The sequence below is a fragment of the Apus apus genome, chromosome 21 (genome assembly GCF_020740795.1).
Source record: "Apus apus isolate bApuApu2 chromosome 21, bApuApu2.pri.cur, whole genome shotgun sequence".
NCBI lineage: Eukaryota > Metazoa > Chordata > Aves > Apodiformes > Apodidae > Apus > Apus apus.
This window is the reverse complement of record NC_067302.1, coordinates 1,647,712-1,665,634: the sequence shown is the minus strand read 5'-3', so window position 1 is coordinate 1,665,634 and position 17,923 is coordinate 1,647,712. Positions and strand designations below refer to the sequence as shown.

General features: G+C 45.5%; 1 protein-coding gene across 8 annotated transcripts in view; it reads left to right on the top strand.

Annotated features, from left to right (window-relative positions):
• Positions 1-17,923, top strand: part of HIVEP3 (HIVEP zinc finger 3) — a 273,818-nt gene that overhangs the window by 43,654 nt on the left and 212,241 nt on the right. The window contains exon 1 of one of the 8 annotated variants that reach the window (XM_051637737.1): positions 3,109-3,177. The exons of the other annotated variants lie outside the window; for them this stretch is intronic. The gene's annotated coding sequence lies outside the window, so the exon portion shown is untranslated. Of the gene's footprint in view, positions 1-3,108; positions 3,178-17,923 lie in introns of those variants that run through there. 8 annotated transcript variants of the gene reach the window in all.

Here is a 17,923-nt window from a genome sequence, read left to right as displayed (position 1 = left end):
CATGGTTCCAGGCAGGGACCTCAGGACAGGTATATTTTAAACACCTCTTGCCATATTATTTATCTGAATCCTGCTTGCAGTTTTTGCCCAGTCCCACAGGTTCTTATATTCAGATTGGGTGCGTTACCATAAGGGCAAGGATTCGTGGTTGGAGGCAAAAATAAGTGTGCTGAATGGCACCCAAGTCATAGCAGAAGGGATGAAATTGAACTCCATTTTGGCTTTCAAACAGACAAAAAATGGTTGCAGTGGTAAAAAGAGTGATGTTTGCAGCCCCCAGCTCCTGCCCAGATGGTGCCTGGCAGGGTCAGTCCCACCCTGTGAGGAGAAGTGATTGAAATCAGTTCATCACGGGCAGTAGCTGTAGAAATAAAGTGATTTTAATTTCTGGAATCATTACCATTATGTCATATCAAATCTGTATAGAACAATCAGCATCTGAATCTGGTGGGACATTTTGCAGTTGCTATTGGTAACGTTCACTGTTCCTTCTAAAAACACTTAGTCTGGGGGAAGGATGTTAATGCTGAAAGCTGAGTGGTTAGCACAAAATTTGTGTTTGTGTTCCAGGATGCATTTTATTTTGGGGGTCATTTAAGGACAACAACAGACAGCGATTGATCAGGGGCAAAGAGGCTCCATCTGGCTCAGGAATCTGACTGTTTTGTTCTGCCTTCCCAGGCAGTTTTCCCACTTACTGTTCAGGAGTTCAATGCTATCATTAAAATAGAATATTATATTTGTGAAAATGGCTTAAAATCCCCAGTGGTTTCTGCATAGATACATGTCAGTGATACAGTAACACTGTTAATTGCAAGCCTCTCCTCCTAACAGCCTTTTATGCATGCGTTATGTCTTTTATGAATCCTTAAAAGACTTCTTTTCTAACGTCTTATGGCATAAATGACTCATCTCACCTGACATGAATAGTGAGAAAATTGGAGCCTGCTTTTTTTTTTTTTTCCTGCCTCTTTTTCTTCTGATTTCAGAATGCAGCATTTCTCTGCTGTGGTTACAGCCAAAGCCTCAACATCCTTTCAATTGCTTCATAAGAATAAGAAAAACCCCAACAGTGTCAGGTGGGAAGAGCAGGGTGAGGAAGGGCAGGGCAGTGGGGTCCTCTTACATTCTTTTTTTTGAGGCTGTTCTAGGGTTTTGAAGCTCAGGTTTTGGGACGTACTGTGTTTAACATGAATGCATTTTTTTCCTCCAAAACTCTGAGTGTTATGGTCGCTTGCTTGGCCTGCTCTTCTCAATCTGCTCCTGTGTTTTCCCCTCTTGCAACCCAAGAGCCATCAGTGCAAAATGTCTCTCTCTTTTTTTTTCTGTTGTCCCGTTTACCATATGTCTGTTTATTTGGTTTCACTTGCCTGTCAAAACGGGAGTTCACTGAAATAGAAATGTAAGATCTCTAAATGAATCACTGCAGATCAGACATTCCAGATGAGCCTTTTGCATCAGCACTATGATGTCACCTCTGCCACGTGTGACACAAGCACCTTCCCCTGAGTGATGCTGCCAGCATTAGACCAGCAGATGCTCAAGTAGCACCAGGGAGTCATCAAGCTTCAAGTTTCCTTGCCTTCCTCTCCTAAGTGCCTCAAAATTATTTCCAGCCCTTCAAAATGTTGCCCTTTGCTGACACAGACGGATTTAGAGAGAAGCATTATTTAGAATATTCATAGAGACTCTGTTGGTAATTAGTGCTGTACAGAAGGGCTGTTGGGGTCCTTGTGTGCTGTTTGCTGGGCCAAGGTACATGCTGTGAGACCAGGAGAGGATGCAGCTCCTCTGGTTGGACACTGCTGGGCTTTGTCCTGTGTGCAAAAAAAAAAAAAAGCTAATTTAACTGGGAGAAGTGGGGAAGTTTTTTAAGTCACCTCACTCTGCTTTCTTCCCTGGCTGCTGTCATTGCAGGGCTGCAATGACTTTGAAGTAGCCTTTCATTGCAATATGCAATCCATTCCTGGAGCCATCAGCTCAGCTTTCATGCTCCCCCACAGGCACAGAGCTTGGAAAAGACTCTTGGCATCTGCAGGTCCAAGGAGGAAAGCACGTTGTGAGGGAACCAAAGCTGACATGTGCCCAGAGAGCCTTTACTTTTATGGATGCTGGTGTGTTTAACTATGGAACCAGAGAATGGCTTGTGTTGGAAGGGACCTTTAAAGATCATCCAATTCAACTATTCTGCCATGGGCAGGGACATCTTTCACTAGATGAGGTACTTAAAGCCACGTAATCATACCTGTAAGCAAGTGTTGCAAAGGTCCTTGGTGCCTGTGATGAGTCTGACAGTCCTCTGGGGTGGCAGATTTTGGGAGCTGGAGCCTCAAACCCTCCACAGGCAGGAGAGGGATGGGCATTTAGCAGAAGGATCTCTGCATAAGAAGGATTATTATTTTAGCTATTTGCAAATCTGTCAGTGATTAAGAGTGTTAGTAATGGCAAGTTATTTACAAATGTTTAAAGCATTAGGACTGTTAGTGTTTAGGTAATTCTGCTTTTATTCCCACTGCTCTTGGATATGCCAAACTGCTTTTATCCTGGCAGTGGTGTCAGTGCCTTTTCTCTAACAATACTATTCTACCTGCTAATTCATTTTTCCATGGAAACACACCAAATGCTGTGCTGTTTGGACCACCACGTTTGCCCCTTTGATTTGTACCTATTTATGTGAATTGTGTCCTTTGAATTTATTAGTAAAGCTGCAGTGACCAGTACTGGTATCTAAACCAGCAGTGACACAAAGTGTGTTATTGTCTGTTCTGCAGATGGAAACAGAGCTGTGAGGAGGAGGATGGTGGCCTCTGTGAGGTTGGATGAGCATTGAGGCTTTTGGGAAACAAATTTGCAGCCACTGTGTGGCTTGAAGCCTCAGTGTGAAACATGGTCTGGTCTGTGCTGTCCAAAAAGCACATTTGCACTTGCTGCTTGTAGGGAAGGACCTCTTGTGTTCTGCAAACAGAAATGTTGGTGATCTTACTAGTACACTTGCATCTCTTCATCTCAGAGAGGGACTGATGTGCTTTACTTGCCCTGGCATCACCTTTGCACTGGTGAAATGCAATTCTTTTGTCATCAGGTACATAGCTGGGAACTGCTTTTCCTCCTGATGTTGGACCACATGCAGCTTTTCAAGTCCAGTATTTAAGAATTGAAAATACCAGCTCATTTCAGGTAAGATGAAGGCACCCACTGCAAGATTTCCTTCTTCAGGTGTTCCCAGGTCAAATGCACAGCAAATTGTTGGCTTGTGTGATGACTTTCACCAAGTTGATTGCAAATGCTATGCTCAATTAAATGATTCTGCAGGAGTAAGTAATGGAGAGGGAAAAAAAGCAAGACATTTGCTCACCCTTGGGCGGATGCAGTCTCATTTCCAGTAATAGACTTTTGTCTTGAGGTCTACTGGCTTTCTAAGTAAATTAAAAAAGGCTTCAGAGTCAGCTACTTAGCAGGCATCAGAGACTCTACATTGGGCAGAGCTATTATGAATCCTCTAACATTGCAGGACAAGCTTTGACTAGCTTTTCACGCCTATTAGACATCAGAGAATCTACATGGGAGGGGATGCTTCACTGGGGAGTGTATTCTCGTGTGTCTAATAATTGAAAATAAAGCTTCTTGGCAAGTTAGGGCATGTAAAATACAATTCTCATCTGGAATTAGTGGTCTCATATATTCATGCTGCCATTTAATGGGGGCTCAGGTAGGGTCACTCTTTTCTGCCTCTTGTTCTATTTTCCACCAAGTTTGCTGGAAGGTAATAATTTAGGCTGCTGTCTCCTGGTCCAACGTGGTAGGAAGGAACTTGGTAGTTCAGAAGTTCAAGGGAATATGTGAGTAGGAGTCTGCATTTGTGCCCATTCCCATAAACCCTATATGTGAGCTTTAGGAGACCAGGTGAAAAGTCAGAAAACTCAGCCCACTCCAGCAGTGGAAGCAGCTTTTCAGCTGAGACTGAATCAAGCCTTGAATACACTGAAGCTCAAGAAGGATGTTTGAGACTGGGAGAGACACAGGGTGGAAAATCCATGTTGTGGGCTTTTTTTGCCTCAAGGAATGGAGGAGGGAGCAGAGAGTTGCCTGAAGCTGAGAGGTTATCAGGAGTGTTCTACAGCTCCTGATGTGGTGGGAGGAGAGCAAAGTGGTGCAGGAAGCAGGACCAGGAGCCTGGGCTTCCTCTCCTCTTCTCTTGACAGAATCACTTATTTCAAGCCAACAGTAGAATAATTCCTGCAAAAATTGGGAATTTTTGTCAAGAGACGCTTAGCAGCTCTTTGTGCTGCTCTACCAAGTATGTCATGGTTAGAAGCAGTGGAAGAGCTTCAAATAATTGAAGTTACCTGGAGGGAGTAAGTCTTGCCAGAGTAAGGAGTGTAGACCTGTCCATTAGGTGTTTCCAGAAAAACCAAAATTGATAACTATTAAATATGCAAATATTGAAATGTCCTTAATCCTCTCATGTCAGGGCCTATCTATTCTGGGTTGGGGAGTGAATGTCCGTGGAGGAGGGAGGAGCAGAGGGGTGAGAGCTCAGCTTGCCTCTGCTCTTGCCTTTTGAAGATGGTCAGTACTGAGGGGAGCTGATATTTATCTGCCTTAGTTTTTCTGAGGCTTTCTGTCTTACCCCAGCTGTGATGCTGAGCTTGCCAGTCAGCTCTGTCTTGCTTTCCACACCAGTCAGGAGGGTATGACAGCACTAATGGAGGGGTGAAAACCTCCAGCTGACTGCAGTCTGTTCCACAGGCATTGCCATGTGTCCCTTGCCCATTATGCTGGAAGTCAAATCCTTTGTCCTAAGTCAAATCCTTTGTCTTACTGCTGTGTCCTAATGCAGAATCACAGAATCTTTCTGGTTGGAAAAGACCTTTAAGATCATCGAGTCCAACCATAACTCTGACCTACCTCTAACCTAACTCTACCAATCATTAACCTAACTATACTGAGTCCAGTGCTTAAACCACATCCCTCAGCACCACATCTATACAACTTCTAAACACCTGCAGGGATGCTGGTTCAGCCACCTCCCTGGGCAGCTTTTGCTAGTGTTTGATAACCCTTTCAGTGGAGAAGTTTCTACCAACATTTAACCTAAACCTCCCCTGGCACAACTTGAGTCCATTTCCTCTTGTCCTGAACATACCTCTCCATGCACGTGAGCAAGGTGAAGCTCTGGAGAAAAACACCAACAAAAGGTGAAGGAGTGCCTGGAGCCATCCTGCATGAGCAGGATTGTTTGGTTGGTTTTGTGTTCTTGGGTTTGTTGTGGTTTTTTTTGTTGTTGTTGTTGTTATTTCTATTCTCCTTTCCTGGTGACAACAAATTGAATCCTGAGCTCTAAAGGCTCTGGCTCCAGGAGGGTTCAGGTTTTCTCCCACTGCTCCTTGAACAGGTTAAAACTAAAGGGCAGGAAAGGGTGGATTATATCTCTGGGTGTTCAGTGTTCAAACCTGACAGTTTTCACTGTCTGGAGGCTTCCACATTGAAGAAAGTTACCCCTGATTTTCCAGCTGATCCTGGCGATGAACCTAAACTCGTGCTCAGTTTTCCCACTCTTCTGTTCCTCACATTGTTAAAGCTGGCCCGGGGCAGCCTGGCTGCTCTTGCACACACAGTCAGACCTACACGTGTTCCCTCCCAGCACAGGACCTGGGCGAGGTGTCTGGTGTCCCAGGGCAGTCTGTCCATCCTGGCCATCCAGAGTTTTCAGCTTTCAGATCACAGTTCTGGGGCCGTTCCCCTGGCTGGGGCTGTCCCAGGCTGCAGGATGCAGCTCAGCAGCTGGGATGATTCACCAGCTGGAACTGTCCTTGCTGCAGAGGATGAGAGATTTAAAGGCTGTTTAAAGATTTGTTTCCTACTGAAGTTTATCCAAAAGAACAAACCGTCTCCAGGCCACAAAAATAGGCTGAGGGAAGCTCAGACATTGTAGTTTAGTTTGGGCTGGAGGGGAAACCATCTCATCCCCTGCTCCTGAGACAACAGCCCTGGCTCCTGAGAGTGACCACAAGCTGTCATCTTCTGGGGGCTGGTGGCTGGCTGGTGGGGAGGGTCCTGTGGTTGTTCCCTTCCAACAGGGACCAGCCACGAGCATCTCTCCATCGTTTCTGTGTGGGCAGAGATGGGTGAATTGAGCACACTCCAGAAAAAAAAAACCACAAACTCCTCCTTGTGTCCCAGGGTCTCAGGCTGTCTGCACTGTCTTGGAGATCTGGGGAACGTGGGGAGACCTTTTTGTTTCCCCCCCTGTGCTTTGGTAGGCTGCTGGGCTGCATTCATGGGCAGTGCTTCTACACTGGGTTACTGAAGGGGTGTTTCCTGCTTAGGGCTCGTCCACAGAACTTTCCACCTGTGCCTCGTTCCTTGCATGGGTTTGTTAAGTGAGCTGTGTTAATTCATAGCACTCAGAGTAGAAATGGCCCCTTTTATAGCTGAAGTCTCTTTCTTTAGGCAACACTGTCAGGGTTTCCAAGCCACCCGGTGCCCACAGGTGCTGTTGCTGTGCCTGAAATCAGCAGTGGGAAGGTCCTGTGCCCTCACCTGCCACTTCCTGCTCCCCTTCCTGCTCCCCTTCCTGCTCTGGCTCTGCCCAAATCTCCCCTCCTTTATAAACAAATCGTGCATCTATTTCCTTCTTTTCCCTTGAAGCATTTGACAATTATTATTACTGTCCTTCCTTTTTTGTTTTTGTTTATCCATCTGTCTGTAATTTTTCATAGAAGTTGTGATGGTTTTAATTAGTGAGGAGCTGTTGTATTTGCTGTTCAGCACTCTGTATTTCTTCTGCCAGTGTGCTGATCCAAGCTAGCCTTTTCCAGCACAAAACCCACTCAGCTTAAAGCAGGAGTTTTTGGGGGTTAAACATGAGCACTTGCATTCATCCCAGGCAATACATTTCTTTATTCTTTATTTTTATTATCCTTTTGGCTGCCTGGAAGTTCAGCTGTCTGAGAGGAAAACACTCTTTGTGGGTTTGCATTGAACCAGCAGCAAGTCCTGTGTTTTGGGGACTTGGATTCTGCCTGGAGAACTGCTGGTGCTGGCTGGGTGCTCTGCAAGCCCTGCTGGGGGCATGGTTAGAGCACAGACCCCATGGCAAGACCCCGTGCCAGGCACCCTCCCTGCACCACAGCTCTGTCTCTGCCATCCCTCGGGTGTGCTGGGGGCTGGGATGCTGCCTGGCATCATGCATGGAAGGAGTGTTGGGGTTTAATCCTGCCTGGAGCTCCCTGTCCTACACCAGCTGCAGGATGAAGGCTTTGAAGGTGGGATGCTTTTCACCTGCCACCTCTGTGGTGCCCAGCAGTGGGTGCTGCTTGGGTTGGTGCTTATTTACTACCTGTGGGCTCTGCAGAGGCAGCACCAGCAGTGCCCAGAGCCCTGGTGCTGTGGGTGCCACCTGCTCTAGTGAAGCCTTGAGCTGAGGGTGCTCAGTGCCTGGCTGGATCAGTCCCAGGCTGTGGACCAGAGCTGTAGCAGAAGGGGCAGTTGGCCTCAGATTTTTCTGCTCTTGTCCAGCATCTGACTCATGAATTTCCACACTTACTGGAAACACATCTTATTATTGCAACATTTAATGAAATCATAAGCCAAAAGAAAATATCGACAAGAAAACTGTTTCAATCCTAAAGGAAAAATTGTAGTGTGCTGTTAGTGATTAGGTTGGCTGCCCTGTGCTGCATTTTTCCTTTAATGCTTTCTGTATCCCTCAGCTCCCTCACCTCTCTTTGCCTTGGCTCCTGCTCGGAGCTGGGCCTTCTCTTGTCTTACACTTCCCTTGAAGCATCCTTTAATAAGAAGCAGCATCTTTCAGCACGTTGGGAGAGGTAAGGCTGAATGTTTTGTTTCCAAAGAACTGTGAAAGTCTGTCGCTGATGAGGGCCCTGAGAAATGTACTGCTAGATGTTAACTGTCCTGATCATTACTGGTCTTTATTTTTAAATTCAACTCAGATTTGTGTACTGGCAACTGTAGACTTGGCAGTGGTTTGTTATTTTCAAGTGGAGGTAATTGTATTTAGTGATAAGTCTCCTGCAGCCTTTCTGTTTGCCTGCCTAATTTAATCTGCTTGTCTGTGTCCATCTAATGGAGCCATTAACAGACTGTGACTCCAGGAGTTGTGATGAATTTCAGATTCCCACCAAAGCTGATGTGGACCCAGAGCCCCTGGCCGGTTACTGGCATTGCTCACAGTAGCAAAGATCTGAACTTCTGCTGTGGCATCTGGGTAAGGATGGGCACCTGGTGGAGCATCAGCTCAGCAGAGATGCTGCAGGGCCAGCAGGTCCTGTCTGCAAGTAGAGGTGAAGTTATTCAAAGTGAAGGACCAGGTTCAAACCAGATGGACATACCTGGACAGGATTTGGGCAGATTTTTGAGTAAAGGATGAAAACCATGACTGCTTTTTGGTTGCAAGAAAGGCATAAACTAAAAGAAAGGAACTGCAGGCTATGGTTCTGCAGTAATTCCTCGGGGATCCATACACAAGGGCCAGCAGGATGGCCACAGTGCAGGTCCATGAGGTTGGGCACCTGGATGGTGCACAGCTTGTGGGTGAACTGACTTTGCACTGATAGAGAGGCAACATCAAGAGGAGAATTGATGTTGGTCACCAAAACCAAACTACCTCAATTTTTCAGCAACTTTGAGCCGGGAGAGTGAGCTCAGGTTGGACAGGTGCTGTCCACCCAGGTGCAGCTTCAGGGACCTGGGCTCTCACAGTCAATTTGCTGCATGGATAGGGGAGGCTTGCCCAGCAGAATTGGATAAAGCTGGGGAGGGATTTCAAGCAGAAAACTTGTTTTTGTTGTTTCTGTATGGATCAGTTTACCCATCCATGTCAGAGCCTGACCCAGTGCTGGCTGCCAGGGGATTGCTTTGCTGAGCGTTTGTGGTGGGGTTAGTTTTGGGCCAGAGGTAGCAGGGCTTTTGTAAGGCCATATGACCTTCCATCATCTCTGTAGTATGAAACTGCATCCTGAGTGTTAGACACAGACCTATTACTGTTGATATTCCTCCTAACATCACTGGCTCATTGGATCCTGGCCTGATGGCATTTAAATGGCACTGGTTTTGGTGCCATCCATCCTGAGTGATGCTGGCTCAGGAGAGCTGATGAAGACCCCATTTAGGACTACCTGAGTGATTAAATACTACTCAATTTGAGGGGAAAACCTGCCAGATCAGAGTCTTGCCTTCTTCACTCAAAGTTCAGTGATCTGCTTCTGTTTCAAGCTTTAAGAGTTTTTTGAAAATAAGTTGCATGAAAGGTCTTTTCCATTCAAAATGCCCTTGAATTTCTGCTGGGGATAAATAAATGCTTTATAAATAAACCTCACCTCTTCTGTGCATGCAAAAAAAAAATGAAATTGGTTACACTAGCAAAAATACCTGTTGCTGTCACATACTTTGCCTCTGCAATGGCAACACACTTCATCTGCAGGAGCTGGAGCTGTTGCTCTGTGTTATCAGCAGAGCTGCCTGTTAAGGTTTTGTGATTTTGGGACATTTTTGTTGTCCTGATAGTGAAGTGAGTGTGAACTGACTTGCAGATCTGGTTGTAAATGAGCAACAAGGATGTGTGAGGCAGAGGGAAGCCCCCAGCTTTGTCCTCAAATCCTGGAAGGGAGGTCTACAGCCTTTGGATTGTGGGGAAAAAAACCTTTTATCCTTGTAAACCTGGATTAAACACATTTGGTTGAAAAGTAAAGAAACACTAAGGGCTTCTGCAATGTGCTTTTCTAGTTAGTTTTTGCAATGAAAATATGTTTGGGCTTGGAAGTGAGTTTCCAGCCTTAGCTGTGGAGAAGGAATTCAGACTCCCCAGGATGGGAATTTTACTTTCCAAGATGTTCATTCTGGCATCATTTTTGTTAGCGTGAAAAGTTGGTGTAAAAGGCTTTTCCATAAAAATGGTGAAACCTGTACCTGGCAGGAGAAGTCCACACTCCTGAGCATTTTTCTTGGAAGCAGCTGCTTCCTGAAAGCCTGACACACTGTGCTCACAGCCTTTGCCCTTTATGCTGAAGAGCTGCTTTTACCCTGATAAAGTCCTGTCTTTTATGAGGTTTCACTCTTTAACTGGGCTGCTTGAAATAACTTTGTATAGTGCTTTTAAAAATAGTGTTTTAAAATTCACTTGTATGAAGTACCCAGTTATGATTCTTTCTTAGCAACTCGTTAGGGTCCTTTTGGCATTATTTAAATGTTATTTTTATATGCCAGTAGAAATAGTATTGCCAAAAGAAAATAATTTTTCTTTCCATAGTCATATGAAAGGAGTCATGATAAAGTCAGTTTGGTTTCAGGGAGCATGAAAGGGGTGAGAATAATTGAAGGAGAAGATTAAAGTCTGGTCAGGATCCATGTGGATAAAGTGTCAGAAGCACATTGTTGTTAAATTTTGGGAGGCTATAAACCTTTGTGTGGCAAGGTTGTTGGGGGTTTCTTTCTCTTCTTTGCTTGCAACAGGATTTCTTGATTTCATGTTTCTGAAGTGTCTCATGTTGTGAGCATTGCACTATATTTATACAGCAACTGCTGCAAGACACAGGTGTGAAACTGTAGAGTTTTATACTTTCCTATGTCTTTCATACCTGTGAAATCAACCCTTTCATCAATAATTTATCTCAGGCTGCTTGGCACTCCATGTAGGTTATTTTGAATTCATGGAAGGTTTTCCACAAAGAGTGAAAATCCAAATTATTTTTTTTATTTTAAAAAATCCATTCAATGTCAACAGCTAAACCTGTTTGAGAATAAGAGAGGATCATTTGTCTCCCAATGCTCTGTAGAGGTGGTGACAGCCCTTTACCTGCCACTACAAGGATGACATTTTGCTTTTCTGGTGCTGGTTCCTGGTGTGCTGGGTGCAAATTTGTGCCTCCTCCCAACCTCCCCCTGGCCACAGTTCCTCCCAGATGCCCCAGTGCTGCAGGTCCCTGGCTGTTCCCAGTTCCCAGGTGGCTGCAGCAATGAACATCCCCCCCATTCCCTCCATCCCAGCCTGACCCGTGGAACATGGGCAGATTTCAGTCTCGTGTTTTAACAGCTTTCCAATTCATTGTGTAGCTGCTTTCTTTGCAGACCTTTAATTGCTGCATGCACGATTAAAATGGCATGGTGCAGCTGGTAATTAGTAGGTAAGGATTAGAAATGGCCTTATTTATAAATTGCCCGTGATTATTCTCCTCCCCGTGGGCTGCATGTTTGACTCTGTTTCTTGTTCATTCTGCTGACTGTGGGAGGACAACAGAGAAGAGGGAGGTTCACCCCATCAAACTGGGGGTTGTGGGTCTGGGTTGGCCAACCCTTGAACCAGCAGCCACTCAAAAACCTGTTCCTGATGGAGTCATGCAGGCTGGAAAAGCTGTTTTCATGTTTTTGATTTGCTCTTTCCACTGATGGGGCTCCCTCAGCTCCCAGCAGTTACTCTCTCCATGAGACCGTGGTCTTAGATGTCAGGAGCACACCTGCCCATGGGCACTGCCTGTCCTGCTGCTGAAGCATCTTGCAAGGGATTTAGGACTTAGGACCTCCATATAAACACTGCCCTTCCAGTGCCCCAGCAGGTAGCACAGTAACCTTGTGTCTTCCAGAACCACTTTGGGCCCATCAGTCTGGGTTCTTTAGGTTAATTCTGTGGGTCCATCCGTTCAGCCAGAACAAAGTTCTAGCTGCCCGTTGTTTCCCTGACACAAGCTGGGAAGGGTTTCAGGCAGAGGCTCTGAATGGCTTTGAAAGTTGAATAAAATTAACAGTGCTGCTTTGTGACCACGATGAAGGTGACCCTGGAGGGAAGGTGCTGTCTGGGTGCTGCATGGAAGGTGGAGACATGATGGTGGGGCTGGGGGAGGTGGTGGTGGAGGAGGTTCCCCTGACACTTGGCTCCTTGAAGCTATGCCAGGAGTCCTGGGTGCCTTCACAAGGATGTATGGGGTTAAGGGATCTGCTGGGCTGCATGGGGAGAGCTGAGGTCAGCACAAAGCAAAGGTGCAACTGTGTGGTACCCCCCGTCTGATCCCATGTCCTGGCCCAGCTTTGCACAGACCCTCCACAGAATCATCATAGAATCATAGAATCCTAGGGGTTGGAAGGGACCTCGAAAGATCATCTAGTCCAACCCCCCTGCTAGAGCAGGGTCACCTAGAGCACATCACACAGGAACGAGTCCAGGTGGGTTTTGAATGTCTCCAGTGAAGGAGACTCCTCAACCTCCCTGGGCAGCCTGTTCCAGGGCTCTGTCACTCATGCCACTCCATGGCAAACAGTGGTGGAGGGAGGTCAGCACCAACTGCTGGGCTGGTGCCCAGGAGTGTTACCAGTTTAGTTTACACTGGGAAAGTTTTTCTGTAAAGCCAGACACATCCATAATGTTTGAATGTTCTTCAGTTCTCTGTTATGCCAACCCAGCGACTATGAATTTGTCATATGTTGGATAAATGATTGGAAAAAGGTTCTTTTGATTGTGTTTGTTTTAATTATTACTGTGTACCTCTTCATCCTGTGGTGAGACCCTGGTGCCCAGGTTGTCCAGGGAAGCTGTGGCTGCCCCATCCCTGGCAGTGTTGAAGGGCAGGTTGGATGGGGCTTGGAGCAGCCTGGGCTGGTGGGAGGTGTCCCTGCCCATGCAGGGGGGTGGGACTTGATAATCTTTCTAGTTCCTTGCAACCCAAACCATTCTATGATTTAAAAAATGATACAAATGAACTTAATATTATTCAGGTCTTTATTTCTGCCTGCATCTCTCCTCTTACTCTCCTTGTCTGTGGAATTCAGTGAAGGCATATCTAGCTTTTCAGCTGCTTTTTGCAAATTGCACCTAGTGTTTGGGCAGGTACCTCTCTAGAGTAAGGAGCAATATGTCACCCTGGAAATGTTGTTTGATTCATTTCACCTATACTGTAGAAAACTCTATGACAGCTCTGGCACTTTTTTAGCTATCCAGAGTTTCCCAGAATGGTGTCACTGGAGTCCCCATGCTGAGAAGCGTGTTCACCTGTGCTAGTAACAATGTCTGTGCCTGCTCAAGTGGAGGAGGGGAACCATAACCCAGCCTCTCCAAAGCCTTCTCCTAACTTCCTCCCTATTCACAGCTCAGTTTAGAGAGATTGAGCTGGACTGGGGGTGCAGGCTGCTGTTGAACAAAAACTGATAAAATTAAGAAGAAATCTTTAACCTCTTGAACACGGTTTTCTTTAGGTGTTCTTGTATTCCTTAAGCTACTCCCAATACTGAGCCAGGGATGTGCAAGCACCCAAATGCTACTCAGTATGCTGGCTGCTATTTAAGATAGAAGAAAATTAAACACAGTCATCCTAGGTTTGTTTTGATATTTATTTCTATTTCTTTCTGTTATTTTCTAAAATGAATGTGCAGGAAGGGGAGGAAGAACCGATGTGTGCAACAGGGCAAGACTTTGTCAAATAAAAAACTTCCTGTTGCACTTAGTATTCAAATTTAATGCTTAGTAATTTGATCAGTAAAGTATTCAGCAGCACAATTTATAATCTGAAAGAAAGGATAGATGGCACATTACTTAAATTCTAAATGAGACAAAGCTAGGAAGTATTATAAACAACAAGAAAAGTAGAACAGTAGTAGAATGAAACACAGAATCCTAGCTATTAGGGTAAAAACCAGCAAGTTTTTCAACTGGAAGCATGTAAGATAACTTAACTGGAAGAAAAAATAACCCAAACATACTCATTGCAGAGGAAAGAAGCACTTGAAAGGCAGCAACACCAGAAAGACTTAAGATGCAACAGGCAATAAATCAGACCTCAGCTTAGAATGGGAGTAAAAAAAATAAATAAAAAACTATGCAAGTTAAACAAGCAAACTTGTGTTAGTTTTGCAGATGTCTGGTGAGGGTTTTTGTAATTATCTACAGTTATTTAAAGCATATGGATGCAGGGGAGAAGTGTTGCTTCCAAATTATCTGGGCTAAAATAAATAGGAATGAAGAGATGAAGTAAAGTTGTCCTCCTTCCAGAAAGGAGAAGATGGTCACTCCCTGGTTGTTTGCTGTTGAAATACTGAAAGATAATGTTCAGGTGACATGTGCAGATGGGCAGAGAATACAGAGATGTTTATCTTCAGGTATGTGTATATACATGTATAGGTACACACACCTATATATATATAAGTGCTCAACTTATATATGAGCCCTTATAATGTCTAGATACAGTCTGGGCATGCCTAGTTAGCTGCTGTAAGTCAGTGGAAATACATGAAGCTGGGGTTTGCAGTTGCCTCTTAGGTACCCAGACCCATCTGTCCATACCCACCCTAAAACTCAGCGTGTTCTGTCCCCCATGGGCTGTCCCCCGTGTCTCTGCATCGTGCCCCTGAGACAAAGGGGCTCATAGCAAAATACTTCTGGCCTTGCCAGCTCTGAAGGTATTAAGGGATTTGAGTTTTCCCTCCCTAAGTCAGGATTTTGCCGTTTGAAATCTACATTTATGCAGAACAGCTTCTGGTAACCTTATTCTTCTCCTGCCTTTTGCAGTCCTTACGTTTGATCTTCCTTAGCAGTAGAACACAGCTGATTTTCCTCCCTTGTCCACTGCTTGGTTGAGCTCCTGAGCTGTGCTAAGCTGCTCTGTTCAGTTGAGCCCTTGCTTTTCCCACATAGGGGTGGGAGAAGAGTTGATATTAGAAACAGAAGTTACACTTCCTGTTTTACTCCTCTTTTCTCCTCCCGTTTTTTTTGTTTTGGTGGGTTTTTTTGGGTGGGGAGGGAGATTTCTGCAGCAGTGATTGCAAAATCAGCTCCAGTCCCTTCCACCTTATGTTTTCTCCCCAAGATGTGGTTACTTGTAGCTCTAATGTTTGAAAGAGAATCAAAGGTTTTTCTATAGAGCTCTTCACAGTTGAAGAAGAGGGGAATAATGTTAAAGCAAAAGCCTTTAGGCTCTGTATAGCTTTTATTTTCTTTCTTTCTTTCCCATTTCTGTATAAAGACATCTAAAAACATGTAATGGCAATTGCTTCCATGCAACCAAGAGGCTGAGTCTGGCTGTTAAATGTCTTACAGGAACAGGGTCCCAGGAACTTGCTGGTCCCCACTTACTTTATTGATAGCATTGTCCTTGAAAGAGCTGAGTGGATTCAGAAAAGGCATCTTGAAAAAATGATTTTGGCTTTTTATACTTGGATTGATCTCAATGCTCTCCAGCATGACACAAGGCAAGCTGATAGCAGGCACCCCAGCCTGGGGTACCCCCAGGCATCAGCACCCAGCTCTGCAGCCTTGCTTGGTGCTGTGCCTGCTCCTGGAGCAGTCAGATGCTCTTGTGGAAACAATCCCCAGAGACATTCAGAAAGGGACTGGTGAAGTCTGTCATCTTTAAGACACCTGTGACATGGATGTTTGGGTTTCCAGGCAGATCTGCACAATTAAGGCATTGGGCAGGTGCTCCTGTTAAAAAATGAGCAGCCAGAAAGCTTCAACTAAAGGAATACTGCAGAGCTTTAGGAATATCTGTAATATTCACAACAAAGACTGGCTTGACACTGTCTGATGTTCTCACACCTCTTTGTGCTTCCTTGTGCTTCTCTGAGCAAGGGATGCAGCCTTGGCTGGAGAGGGGCAATTTTTATCAAGGAGCACTGCTGTCAGCATGATGCTCTGTGGTCTGAACACCCACCTGCCTGGGTACTGGCTGGAGATGATTTGCCATTGGTTTGCAAGCTGGAGCAAATATTTATTGCCATCCCAAAGAAGGAGAGCTGCTAAATGCACTCCTCCAGCAAAGCCATCCTGAGCTTTCAAGCTCAGAGAAGTGCACAAAACCAGGAGCTATTGAATCTGTGTTGGGAAGAACAGGAGAGAAAAAATAAAAGGTTATTCTGTATTCTCTTTTCCTGGTTGTTCCTGCTTTCCAGCAGGGCCACATTTTGCTCCTGAGCTGTGAAGAATCCTGGTGTGGTGTGGCAGGTGGAGGAGTGTGGGGTCCTGGGGAGGCTGGGGGGTCTGGTGGCTCCAGGTTTGCTTGGGGACAAAGGAGCATGGGGCCAGGCCAGGAGCTGGGGAGTGGCTTCTCCTTGACAAGGAAGTCTCTGAGCTTTCCTGTCTCTGCCTGGCTCAGATGCACCCAGGAGAAGAGCCACTGTGAAGGGCACGTTGGGCTGCCCTTCCCCACTGTGGTACCCAGGGCAGAGTGTCATTTGCTGCCTGGCAGAGCTGCTGTGACCCAGCAGAAACCTCCAGCTGTGTCATCCCTGCAGCAATGCCACCAGCCTTTACTGCTGCTTTTCTCCCCTTTCTCTTCCTTAAAATTGTGAGGATCATTTGGGTGCCATCTCCCGAATTTAACTGTATTTCCCATTAATGTTGAACAGGAACATCTTCTAAGGAGATGCAGTTGTCTGGAGTGCTGCCACTTACAACTTCAGGCTGTATCAAGGACAAAACCAGATTTAGCATATTTTTTTTCCTTTTCATTTCTAATTTCTCTGGATTTGTGATAATTGCTATACAGCTGTGGTCCAAGTGCATATGCTTTAATTGAGTTATTTTCAGGTCTGTTTGCTGCACATGTACTGGAGGGGTATCACTGTACCAGGTGAGGCAGGTGGAAAGAGCCCAGAGTGTTACTGCTGCCACTGGAAATATCTTCATTAACAGTTCAGCAGAGACCTTCAAATGCTTTCTGAATGGGCCATCTGTCAACTGAAAGTTGTACCTGTCTGGGGAGTCACACAGAGAGATCAGGGTGGCAGTGAGGGCAAAGATTTTGAGTTATTGTTCTTCTCACACCTTAATCACCTCCTGGATGATTTTGAGTCTCTGTCCTGGAGACTCTAGAGCTCCAAGGCCAGAGGATGGGGGTCAGAGAGAGAAGTAAGCCTTCACTTCTTCTACTTCCAAACGAAATACACCGTGTATAATATGCATTTAAAAAAGGGAAAGAAGTAGATTTGAGGTGTAGGCCTGGGTGTGAGTACCAGAAGGGAGTAGTGTGACTTGTGCCGTGTGCCAGAAGATGCCCTGAGTGGCTGTGACCTTTGTGATGATCAGGTTGATTCTGTTGGATATGCATAAGCTGTGAGGATCATTTGGGTGCCATCTCCCTAATTTAACTGTACTCTTTTTTTTTTTAAGCTCTGCTGAAATTCCAATTGGAAATTGAAACGGAAGCTTTGATCTTTAGAAACACCCTGTGGCATCTGCCCCATCCCCTGGGAGGAGATGCTACTGAGTGCAGAGATGAAACCTTCCCCTTAGGAGCCTGTTTTAGAGCTAGTGGTGTATGGAGAGAAGGTGGCAGAAGGAACAGAGGGCAATTTAGCATCTCTTCATCATTCCTTCACGCTGGCATGTGTTGTGGCTTCTGTCTGGCCAGGGGCTGTAGCCTTTTGTGCTGCACTACAGAGCAGTGTGAGGGCCACTTCTACACCCCAGCCTGCCCCTTGGCTTTCGTGCTGCAGGGTGATGAGCCAGGGCATGGTTATTAACCTGATGGATGTTACACTCCAGCTGCTAGCAAATCACCCACAGTGTGCTTCTCTTCCTTCTCACCTCTTTTATTGAGAGGCATACCTGGTACATTGGAGAGAACTGGAGAAAATTACAGGCTGTTTATTGCAAAAAGATGCTTTCAAGTAAATTATATTCTGAAGGTGAAGGTCTTTGGATTCTTGACTATGTAATAAATCTTTTTCAAAGGATGAAATAGGCTCTAGGCAGAAGTCAGAGAACTGGCCTTCTGGCAAGTATTTCTGGTATTTGCTGTGGGGCACGTGGAGCATCTCCAAGTTTTCTGTTCTGTCCATTAGTATCCTGATGTGTAGCAGCACCTGCTGTGAGCAGAGCTGCTGTACTTACTTGTGAGCACTTTCTTTAGAGTTGTATTTGCATAACAGGCTTTTAACTCTTCACCTGCTTTCTGAAACCTTCTGAGTTCCTTGGTGGCTG